At 47.0% G+C, this 13,128-nt stretch overlaps 1 pseudogene; it reads left to right on the forward strand.

Moving 5' to 3' along the window:
- The first annotated feature begins 1,428 nt into the window (after window positions 1-1,428).
- Window positions 1,429-13,128, forward strand: part of LOC124973588 (uncharacterized) — a 118,257-nt pseudogene continuing 106,557 nt past the window's right edge.

The raw sequence follows: 13,128 nt of genomic DNA on the forward strand, positions 1-13,128 counted from the left end.
GGATGTGGGGAGAAAGGTACACTCTTACATTGCTGGTGGAGCTGCAAATTAGTGCAGCCACTCTGGAAAGCAGTGTGGAGATTCCTTAGAAAACTTGGAATGGAAACACCATTTGACCCAGCTATCCCACTCCTTGGCCTATACCCAAAGGACTTAAAATCAGCATATTACAGAGATACAGCCACATCAATGTTCATAGCTGCTCAGTTCACAATAGCCAGATTGTGGAACCAACCTAGATGTCCTTCAATTGATGAATGGATAAAGAAAATGTGGTATATATATACAATGGAATATTACTCAGCCATAAAGAATGATAAAATTATGGCCTTTGCAGGCAAATGGATGAAACTGGAGAATATCATGCTAAGTGAGATAAGCCAATCTCAAAAAACCAAAGGAAGAATGATATCGCTAATAAGTGGATGATGACACATAATGGGGGGTGGGAAGGGTTAGTGTTGGGGTTGGAGTTGGGTTTAGGGAGGGGGGCAGGAATGGAGGAAGGAAGGACTGTATAGATGGAGGGGAAGGGTGGGAGGGGAGGGGGGGAAGGGAAAAAATGGCAGAATGAATCAAACAACATTACCCTATGTAAATTTATGATTACACAAATGGTATGCCTTTACGCCATGTACAGACAGAGATACAACATGTATCCCATTTGTTTACAATAAAAAGAAAAAAAAAAAGAGAAAAAAAATACTAAAATAGAAGCAAAAGAATGATTAGATTTTACCTAACAAAATAGGAGTAATATTTACTGTCGTTAAATGTTGTGCCAATCCAAGTGTAGGGAATTAGTTCTTTTAAATATTGTTGGGGAGAATGTAAATGGGTAGTATCAGGACAGTGATTAATAAGTAATTTAAAAGTCTTAGAATTTTATGTGCCATTGACTTATCAATGATATTTTAGAAATTTATGTTAAAATAATGTTTATTTGAAAGCTGAGAGATTAAAAATAAATAAGGTAATCTCCCAGCAGTAAAAAAAAAAAAAAAAAAAAAGTTTATTTGTAAAGGGAGAGCTGTAGGAATATTCCTGATAGCTGTTTTTAAGGTAGCAAGAATAATTTAAATGTCCAATATAGGGTTCTGGATAGATGAACTATATGCTAAAAGATCTGGCATTAAAATAATATTGGGTGCAATTTAAAATAATTTGACGTTTTAAAACTATTAATATGATTTTATATTTATAAAATGCATATATGTATATATATAAGTTTTGTGTTTAATGTTAATAGTAGTTATATATGAATAGTAGAATTTTAAGATTCTTATGTATACTTCTTAATTTTTCTGAAATGGGTCTCTTGACAAAACTAAGGAAAGATGTTTTAATTTTGAAATGCATCTTAGTTTCTGTGCCAGCAAAGATCATCCATTGCTGCTTGGGGCAGATGAAATCCTGGTCTCAGCTGGGATGTAGATCTTCATGAGGACCCTGACCAGCAAAACCATCAACTGGAGGTGGAGCCCACTGTCCCCACTGAGAAGGTCAAGGTAATGAATCAAGACCAGGATGGCAACTCCCCTACCCAGAAGGGGTTGATATTTGCTGGACATATACAGGAGGAGTTCACTTTGCACATGGTGCAGCGCCACAGAGGTAGCATGCAGTGCTTCATGAAGACCCTGAAAAGCATGACCATCACCCTGGAGGAGGAGTTTAGTGACACAAATGAGAATGTCAAGGCAAAGATACAAGACAAGGAAGGCATTCTTCTGACCAACAGAGGTAGATCTAGCAAAGAGTTGGAAGACAGCACCCTCTCTGACTACAACATCCAGGAGTCCACACTACACCTGGTACTGCATCTCAGAGGTGGAATGCAGATCATCATGAAGACCCTGAAAGGCATGACGATCACCGTGGAGTTTGAGCCCAGTGACACCAGTGAGAATGTCAAAGCAGGGATGCAAGAAAAGGAAGGCATCCTGCCTGACCAAAGGAGGTTGATCTTTGCTGACAAATACCTGGAAGAAGGATGCACCCTGTCTGACTACGACACCCAGAAGGAGTCCACCCTGTACCCGGTGCTTCACCTCAGAGATGGGGTGCAGATCTTCATGAATACCCTGACCAGCATGACCAGCACACTTGAGTTGGAGCCCAGTGACACCATTGAGAATGTGAAGGCAAATACCCAATAGAAGGCAGGCATTCTTCCCGAACAGTTGAGGATGATCTAGCAAAGAAAGGGAAGACAGCACCGTGTGTGACCACAACATCTAGGAGGAGTCCACCCTGCACCTTGTGTTGTGCCTCAGAGGTGGGATGAAGATCTTCATGAAACCCTGACAGGCACAACCATCACCCTGGAGGTGGAGCCCAGTAAAAGCATAGAGAATGGCAAGGCAGGGATCCAAGAAAAGGAAGGCATCTTACCTGACTAGCAGAGGTTGATCTTTGCTGGCAAACACTGGAAAATGCCTGCAACCTGTCTGACTACAACATCTAAGAGGAATCCACACTGAACCTGGTGTTGCACCTAAGAGGGGGGATGCAGATCTTCATGAAGACCCTGACTAATATGACCATCACCCTGGAGGTGGAGTGAGTGAGACAAGTGAGAATGGCAAGGCAAAGATCTAAGACAAGAAGGCGAGAATCCCGACCAGCAGAGATGATCTTGAAAAGAGCCAGAAGACAGCAGCCTATTGAATTTCAATCCAGGAGTCAACCCTGCACCTGGTGCTGCATCTCAGAGGTGGGATGCAGATATTCATGAAAACCCTGACTTGCACGACCATCACCCTGAGGATGCACCTCAGTGACACCACTGAATATGTAAAGGCAAAGATCCCAGGTAAGGTAGGCAACTCTCTGACCAGGAGAGTTTGAACTGGTGGCAACAGCTACAAGACTGGTGCACCATGTCTGACTATAACATCCAGAAGTAGTGCACCCTGCACCTGGTGTGCACGTCAGATGTGGGATGCAGATCATCTTGAAGACCCTGACTGGCATGACCATCACCCTGGAGGTGGAGCTCAGTGACACCATTGATAAAGGCAAGGCAATGATCCGAGACAAGGAAGGCAATTTTTGTGACCCGCACAAATTGATCTCACAAAAAGCTGGAAGACAGTAGCCTGTCAGATTTCAACATCCATGAGTTCAACCTGCACTTGGTGCTACATCTCAGGGGTGAGATGCAGATCTTCATGAAGACCCTGACTGGCACGAGCATCGCCATGGAGGTGGAGCCTAGTGACACCATGAAGAGTGTCAAGGCAAGAACCAAGTCAAGGAAGGCATCCTCCCTGACCAGCACAGGTTGATTGTTCCTGCCAAACAGCTGGACAACACTAGATGCCTTCTGGATGTTGCAGTGAGACAGGGTGTGTCTGTCTAAAAGCTGTTTTGCAGCAAAGATCAAGCTGTGCTGGTCAGGGAGGATGCCTTCCTTGATTTGGTTCTTGCCTTGACATTCTCCATGGTGCCACTGGGCTCCACCTCCAGGGTGATGGTTCTGCCAGTCAGGGTCTTCATGAAGATCTGCATCCCCCTTCTGAGGTGCAGAACCAGGTGCAGTGTGGACTCCTCCTGAATGCTGTAGTCACACAGGGTGTGCCTATCTTACAGTTCTGTGCCAGGAAAGATCAAGCACTGTTGTTTGGGGGAAATTAATTCCTTGTCTCAGAGGTGGGATGTAGTTCTTCATGAGGACCCTGACTAGCATGACCACCAATCTGTTGGTGGAACCCATTGACACATTGAGAATGTCAAGGTAATGATTCAAGACAGATTGGCATCTCCCCTAACCAGCAGAGGTTGATGTTTCCTGAAACAACTGGATGACTGGTGCACCCTTTCTTAGTTGAAGATCTACAAGTAGTCCACTGCCACCTGGTGCTACACTTCATATGTGGGATGCAGATCTTTATGAATCTGACTGGCAAGACCATAAACCTGGAGGTGGAGCTCAGTGACACTAATAAGAATGTCAAGGCAAAGATCCAAGACAAGGAAGGCATTCTTCTGACCAGCAGAGTTTGATCTAGCAAAGAGATGGAAGACAGCATGCTGTCTGACTACAATATCCAGGAGTCTGCCCTGCACCTGGTCCTTCACCTGAGAGGTGGGATGCAGATCTTCATGAAGACCCTGACCCACAAGACCATCACCCTAGAGGTGGAAATAGTGACATCACTGAGAATGTCAAGGCAAAGATGCCAATCAAGGAAGGTATCCTCCCTGACCAGCAGAGGTTGTTTTTTACTGGCAAAAGCTAGAAGACTGGTGCACTCTGCTGCCTAAACATCCATAAGGAGTCCACCCTGCAACTGGTGCTGAACCTCAGAGGTGAGATGCAGATCATCATGAAGACCCTGACTAGGATGACCATAACACTGGATGTGGACAACAATGACACCATTGAGAATGGCAAGGCAAATATCCAAGACAAGGAAGGCAATCTTCATGACCAGCAGAGATTGTTCTCACAAAGAGCTTTAAGACAGTATCCTATAGGATTCCAACATCCAGGAGTCCACCTGGCAAAACTGGTGCTGCATCTCAGAGGTGGGATGCAGATCTTCATGAAGAACCTGACAGGCAGACCATCAACCTGGAGGTGGAGCTCAGTGATACCATTGAAAATGTCAAGGCAAAGATGCAAGTCAAGGAAGGCATCTTCTGATCAGCATAGGTTGATCAAGCAAAGAGGAAGAAGACAGCAACCTGTCTGACTACATATTGGAAGAGCCCACCCTGCACCTTTTGTTGTGCCTAGGAGGAGGGATGCATATCTTCATGAAACTGTGACAGGCACAACCATATCCTGGAGGTATGGACCAGTGACAAAATAAAGAATGGTAAGGTAGGGATCCAGGAAAGGAAGGCATCCTCCCTGAGCAACAGAGGTTGATATTTACTGGCAAACAGCTGGAGATGGTGCAATCTGTCTGATTAAAACATCTAGGAGTTGTACACTCTGCACCTGGTACAGATCCTAAGGGGGGGATGCAGACCTACATGAAAACCCTGACTGGCATGACCATCATCCTAGTGGTGGACCTCACTGACACCATGGAGAATGTCAAGGCAAGAACCAAGTCAAGGAAGGCATCCTCCCTGACCAGCACAGGTTGATCTTTACTGACAAACAGCTGGATGACACTAGACTCCTTCTGGATGTGTAGTGAAAAAAGGTGTGTCTGTCTTACAGAATTTTCCAGCAAAGATCAACCCGTGCTTGTCAGGGAGGATGTCTTCCTTGACTTGGTTCTTGCTTTGACATTCTCCATGGTGTCACTTGGCTCCACCTCCAGGGTGATGGTCATGTCAGTCAGGTTCTTCATGAAGATCTGCATCCCACTCGGAGGTGCAGCACCAGGTGCAGGGTGGACTCCTCCTGGATGTTGTAGTCAGACAGGGTGTGCCTGTCTTCCAGATCTGTGCCTGCAAAGATCAAACATGCTCCTTGGGGAGATGAATTCCTTGCCTTAGTGGTAGGATGTAGATCTTCATGAGGACGCTGACACTCAAGACTATAACCTGCAGGTGGAGCCCATTGACACCATTGAGAAAGTCATGATAACTATCCAAGACAGGGTGGCATCTTCCCTAACCAGCAGTGGTTGATGTTTGCTGACAACAGCTGGAAGACTGGTGAGCCTTCTCTTTCTTGAACATCCAGAAGGAGTCCAGTGGCTCCTGGTCTAACCTCAGAGTTCAGATGCAGATCTTCATGAAGAATCTGACTGGCATGACCACCAGCTTGGAGGTGGAGTGCATTGACAACAATGAGAATATCAAGACAAAGTTCCAAGACAAGGAAAGCATTCACCATCACCCTGGAGGTGGAGCCAAGTGACACCATGGAGAATGTCAAAGCAAGAACCAAGTCAAGGAAGACATCCTCCCTGACAAGCACGGGTTGATCTTTGCTGGAAAATTCTGTAAGACAGACACACCTTTTTTCACTACACATCCAGAAGGAGTCTAGTGTCATCCAGCTGTTTGTCAGTAAAGATCAACCTGTGCTGGTCAGGGAGGATGCCTTCCTTGACTTGGTTCTTGCCTTGACATTCTCCATGGTGTCATGGTGACCAGCAGAGATTGATCTATCAAAGAGTTGGAAGACAGCACGCTATCTGACTACAACATCCAGGAGTCCACACTGTATCTGGTGCTGCGCCTCAGAGGTGGGATGCACATCTTCCTGAAGACCTGAAAGGCACAAACATCACTCTGCAGGTTGAGCTCAGTGACACCATTGAGGTGTGAGGGCAGGAATCCAAGGAAAGGAAGGCATCCTCCCTGACCAGCAGAGGTTGAACTTTGAGGGCAACAACTGGAACACAGGTGCACCCTCTCTTACTTGAATATCCAGGAGAAGTTCACCCTCCAATTTTGTAGTATCTCTGAGGTGCAAAGCAGATCTTCATGAATGCCCTGACCAGCATGACTACCCCCCTTGAGGTGGAGTCCAGTGACAAAATTGAGAATATCAAGGCAAAGATCCAAGATAAGGAAGGCATCCTTCCAACAAACAGTGGTTGTTCTTTGCTGGAAAATAGCTGGAAGATGGATGCACCCTATCTGACTACAACTCCAAGAAGGAGTCCAACCTGTACCTGGTGCTGTACCTCTTAGGTGGGTTGCAGATCTTCATGAAGTCCTTGACCAACACCACCATCACCCTGGAGGTGGAGCCCAGTGACACCATTGAGACTGTCAAGGCAAAAATTCAAGACAAGGCATTATTCATGACCAGTTGAAGTTGATCTAGCAAAGAACTGAAGACAGCACGATGTCTGACTACAACATCTAGTAGGAGTCAACCTGCACCTTGTGTTGTGACTCAGAGGTTGAATGCAGATTATCATGAAACCCTGAGAGGCATGACCATCACCCTGGTGATATAACCAAGTAAATCCACAAAGAATGGCAAGGAAAGATCTCAGTCATGAAATGCCTACACCTTGAACAACAGACGGTGACATTTGCTGGCAACAGTTAGAAGACTGGTGCACCTTTCCTGACCAACACATCCAGAAGGAGTCCACCCAGAACCTGGTGCTGCACCTCCAAGGTGGGATGCAGATTTTCGTGAAGACACTGACAGGCAAGACCTTCACCCTGGAGGTGGATCCCAGTGACATAATTGAGAATGGCAAGGCAAAGATGCAAGACAAGGAAAGCAATCATCCTGACCAGTAAAGATTTATCTCACAAAGAGTTGGAAGACAGTAGCCTGTCAGATTTCAACATCTAGGGGTCTACCCAGCACCTGGTGCTGCATCTCAGAGGTGGGATGCTGATCTTCATGAAGATCCTGACTGACATGAACTTTACCTTAGAGGCGGAGCCCAGTGACACCATTGAGAATGTCAAGGCAAGAACCAAGTCAATGAAGGCATTCCCCCTGACCAGCACAGGTTGATCTTTGCTGGAAAACAGCTGTAAGACAGACACACCTGATCTCACTACAATATCCTGAAGGAGTAGACAGTTGTCCAGCTGTTTGGCAGCAAAGATTAGCCTGTGCTGGTCAGGGAGGATGCCTTCCTTGACTTGGTTCTTGCCTTGACATTCTCCGAGGTGTCACTGGGCTCCACCTCCATGGTGATGGTCCTGCCAGTTAGGTTCTCCATGAAGTTCTGCATCCCACCTCTGAGGCACAGCACCTGTTCAGGATGGACTCCTCCTTGATGTTGTAGTCAGACAAGGTGTGCCTGTCTTCCAGCTCTGTGCCAGCAAAGATCATCCACTGCTACCTGGGGGAGATGAATTTCTTGTGTCAGAGGTGTGATGTATATCTTCATGAGGACCCTTACAAGTAGGACCATCAACCTGGAGTTGGAGCCCATTGACACCATTGAGAATGTCAAGGTAATGACCCAGATGAGGATGGCAACTCCCCTAACCAACAGAGGTTGATGTTTGCTGGCAACAACTGGAAGACTGGTGAACCCTGTCTTACCTGAACATCCAGGAGTCCACTGGCACCTGGTTCTACACCTCAGAGGTGGGATGCAGATATTAATGAATAATCTGACTGGCATGACCATCAGACCAGAGGTGGAACTCAGTGACACCAATGAGAATGACAAGGCAAAGATCCAACACAAGGAAGGAATTCTTCCAACCAGTGGAGGTTGATCGAGTGAAGAGCTGGTAGACAGCACCCTGTCTGACGACAATATGCAGGAGTCCAAACTGCACCTGGTGCTCACCTCAGAGGTGGGATGCAGAACTTCATGAAGAACCTGAATGGCACAACCATTACCCTAGAGGTGGAAGTAATTGAGAATGTCAAGGCAAAGATGCCAGTCAAGGAAGGCACCCTCTCTGACCAGCAGAGGTTGACATTTTCTGGCAACAGCTAGAAGACTGGTTCACCTTGCCTGCCTACAACATCCAGAAGGAGTCCACCCTGCAGCTGGTGCTGAACTTCAGAGGTGTGATGCAGATCTCCATGAAGACCCTGATTGGAATGACCATAATACTGGAGTGGACAACAATGACAGCAGAGGTTGATTTAGCAAAGAGATGGAAGACAGCACACTATTTTACTACAACATCAAGGAGTCCACCCTGTATCTGTGCCTCAGAAGTGGGATACAGAACTTCATGAAGACCCTCTCTGGCTTGACCATCATCCTGGCGGTGGAGTCCAGGAACACCACTGAGAATGGCAAGGAAAATATCCCAGTCAAGAAACATATATTTCTTGACCAGCAGAGGGTGACCTTTGCTAGTAATAGCTAGAAGACTGGTGCACACTGCCTGACTACAATATCCAAAAGGAGTCCACATTGCACCTGGTGCTGTGCCTCCGATGTGGGATGCAGATCTTCATGAAGACCCTGACTGGCATGACCATCACCCTGGAGGTGCAGCCCAGTGACAATATTGAGAATGGCAAGGAAAAGATCCAAGACAAGGAAGCCAATTTTCTCGATCTATTAAAGATTTATCTCACAAAGATCTGGAAGAGTGTAGCCTGTCAGATTTCAAAATCCAGGAGGCCACCCTGGACCTGCTGCTGCATCTCAGATGTGGGATGCAGATCTTCATGAAGACCCTGACTGGCACAAGCATCGCCCTGGAGGTGGAGCCCAGTGACATCATGGAGAATGTCAAGGCAGGAACCAAGTCAAGGAAGGCATCCTCCCTGACCAGCACAGCTTGATCTTTGCTGTCAAACAGGTGGATGACACTAGATGCCTTCTAGATGTTGTAGTGAGACATGGTGTGTCTGTCTTACAGCTGTTTTCTAACAAAGATCAAGCTGTGCTGGTCAGGGAGGATGCCTTCCTTGATTTGGTTCTTGCCTTGACATTCTCCATGGTGTCACTGGGCTCCACCTCCAGGGTGACGGTCATGCCAGTCAGGGTCTCCATGAAGTTCTGCATCCCACCTCTGAGGTACAGCACCATGTGTACGGTGGACTCCTCCTTGATGTTGTAGGCAGACAGGGTGTGCCTGTCTTCCAACTCTGTGCCAGCAAAGATCATCCACTGCTGATTTGGAGAGATGAATTCCTTGTGTCAGAGGTGGGATGTGGATCTTCATGAGGACCCTTACGAGTAAGACTATCAACCTGGAGATGAAGCCCAATGACACCAATAAGAATGTCAAGGTAATAATGCAAGAGGAGGTTGACAATTCCCCTAACCAGCATAAGTTGATGTTTACTGGCAAAGGCTGGAAAATTGGTGTACCCTATCTTTCTTGTATATCCAGAACGAGTCCAGCAGCACCTGGTGCTATACTTCAGAGGTGGCGTGTGGTATATCATGAGAATCTGACTGGCATGACAATCATCTTGGAGGTGGAGCTCAGTGACACCAATGAGAATGTCAAGGCAAAGATCCAAGACAAGGAAGGGATTCTTCTGACCAGCAGAGGTGATCTAGCAACAAGCTGGAAGACAGCACCCTGAGTACAACATCCAGGAGTCCACGTTATACCTGATCCTGCTACTCCGAAGTGGGATGCAGATCTTCATGAAGACCCTGACTGAAATGATCATCTCCCTAAAGGTGGACCTCAGTGACACCAATGAGAATGTCAAGGCAAATATCCCAGTCAAGTGAGGCATGCTCCCTGACCAGAAGAGGTTGACCTTTGCTGGCAACACCTAGAAGACTTGTTCATCCTGCCTGACTACAACATCCAGAAGGAGTTCACCCTGCATCTGGTGCTGCACCTCAGAGGTGCGATGCATATCTTCATGAAGACCCTGATTGGCAGGACCTCACCATGGAGGTGGAGCCCAGTGACACCATTGAGAATGGCAAGGAAAAGACCCAAGAGGAGGAATGCAATCTTCCCAACCAGCAGAGATTGATCTCACAAAGAGCTTTAAGACAGTAGCCTGTAGAATTCCAACATGCAGGAGTCCACCCTACACCTGGTGCTGCATCTCAGACGTGGGATACAGGTCTTCATGACAATCCTGACAGGCACGACCAGCACCCTGGAGGTGTAGCACAGTAACACCATAGAGAATGGCATGGCAAAAATCCAAATCAAGGAAGTCAATCTTCCCGACAAACAGAGACTGATCTCACAGAGAACTGGAAGACTGTAGACTGTCAGATTTCAACATCCAAGGGTCTACCCTGCACCTGGTGCTGCATCTCAGAGGTGGGATGCCGATCTTCATGAAGATCCTGACTGACATGAACATTACCCTAGAGGTGGAGCCCAGTGACACCATTGAGAATGTCAAGGCAAGAACCAAGTCAATGAAGGCATTCCCCCTGACCAGCACAGGTTGATCTTTGCTGGAAAACAGCTGTAAGACAGACACACCTGGTCTCACTACAATATCCTGAAGGAGTAGACGGTTGTCCAGCTGTTTGGCAGCAAAGATTAGCCTGTGCTGATCAGGGAGGATGCCTTCCTTGACTTGGTTCTTGCCTTGACATTCTCCATGGTGCCACTGGGCTCCACCTCCATGGTGATGGTCCTGCCAGTTAGGTTCTCCATGAAGTTCTGCATCCCACCTCTGAGGCACAGCACCTGTTCAGGATGGACTCCTTGATGTTGTAGTCAGACAGGGTGTTCCTGCTTCCAGCTCTGTGCCAGCAAAGATCATCCACTGCTGCTTGGGAGAGATGAATTTCTTGTGTCAGAGGTGTGATGTATATCTTCATGAGGACCCTTACAAGTAGGACCATCAACCTGGAGTTGGAGCCCATTGACACCATTGAGAATGTCAAGGTAATGACCCAGATGAGGATGGCAACTCCCCTAACCAACAGAGGTTGATGTTTGCTGGCAACAACTGGAAGACTGGTGAATCCTGTCTTACCTGAACATCCAGGAGTCCACTGGCACCTGGTTCTACACCTCAGAGGTGGGATGCAGATATTAATGAATAATCTGACTGGCATGACCATCAGACCAGAGGTGGAACTCAGTGACACCAATGAGAATGACAAGGCAAAGATCCAACACAAGGAAGGAATTCTTCCAACCAGTGGAGGTTGATCGAGTGAAGAGCTGGTAGACAGCACCCTGTCTGACGACAATATGCAGGAGTCCAAACTGCACCTGGTGCTCACCTCAGAGGTGGGATGCAGAACTTCATGAAGAACCTGAATGGCACAACCATTACCCTAGAGGTGGAAGTAATTGAGAATGTCAAGGCAAAGATGCCAGTCAAGGAAGGCACCCTCTCTGACCAGCAGAGGTTGACATTTTCTGGCAACAGCTAGAAGACTGGTTCACCTTGCCTGCCTACAACATCCAGAAGGAGTCCACCCTGCAGCTGGTGCTGAACCTCAGAGGTGTGATGCAGATCTCCATGAAGACCCTGATTGGAATGACCATAATACTGGAGTGGACAACAATGACAGCAGAGGTTGATTTAGCAAAGAGATGGAAGACAGCACACTATTTTACTACAACATCAAGGAGTCCACCCTGTATCTGTGCCTCAGAAGTGGGATACAGAACTTCATGAAGACCCTCTCTGGCTTGACCATCATCCTGGCGGTGGAGTCCAGGAACACCACTGAGAATGGCAAGGAAAATATCCCAGTCAAGAATCACATATTTCTTGACCAGCAGAGGGTGATCTTTGCTGATAACAGCTAGAAGAGTGGTGCATCCTGCCTGACTACAATATCCAAAAGGAGTCCACCTTGCACTTGGTGCTGTGCCTCCGAGGTGGGATGCAGATCTTCATGAAGACCCTGACTGGCATGATCATCACCCTGTAGGTGCAGCCCAGTGACAATACTGAGAATGACAAGGCAAAGATCCAAGACGAGGAAGGCAATTTTCTCGATCTATTAAAGATTTATCTCACAAATATCTGGAAGAGTGTAGTCTGTCAGATTTCAAAATCCAGGAGGCCACCCCGCACCTGCTGCTGCATCTCAGATGTGGGATGCAGATCTTCATGAAGTTCCTGAATTGCACAGGCATTGCCCTGGAGGTGGAGCCCAGTGACAATATAGAAAATGTCAAGGCAAGAACCAAGTCAAGGAAGGCATCCTCCCTGATGAGCACAGGTTGATCTTCGCTGTCAAACAGTGGATGACATTTGACTCCTTCTGGATGTTGTAGTGAGAGAGGATGTGTACCTGGTGCTTTGCCTCAGAGGTGGGATGCAGATATTCATGAAGACCCTGACTGGGATGATCTCACTCTGGAAGTGGAGCCTAGTGACACCATTGAGAATGACAAGTCAAATATCTAAGAAAAGGAAGGCAATGTTCCCAACCAGCAGAGATTTATCTCACAATGAGCTGGAAGACAGTAGCCTGTAGTATTACAACATTCAGGAGACCACCTTGCACCTGGTGGTGCAACCAGAGGTGGGATGCAGATCTTCATGAAGACCCTGACAGGCACGACCATCACTCTGGAGGTGGACCTCAGTGACATTATTGAGAATATCAAGGCAAATATCCAAGACAAGGAAGGCATTCTTCCTACCACCAGAGGTTGTTCTAGCAAGGAGCAAGAAAATAGCACCCTGTCTTACTCCAACATCTCATAAGAGTTCACCCTGTACCTTGTGTTGTGCTGCAGAGATGGGATGCATATCTTCATGAAATCCAGAGATCACAACTAGAACCCTGGAGGTGGAGCCCAGTAACATCATACAGAATGGCAAGGTAAAGATCCAAGACAAGGAAGACAATCTTC

This window comes from Sciurus carolinensis, unplaced genomic scaffold (assembly GCF_902686445.1).
Source record: "Sciurus carolinensis unplaced genomic scaffold, mSciCar1.2, whole genome shotgun sequence".
NCBI classification, from domain to species: Eukaryota; Metazoa; Chordata; class Mammalia; order Rodentia; family Sciuridae; genus Sciurus; species Sciurus carolinensis.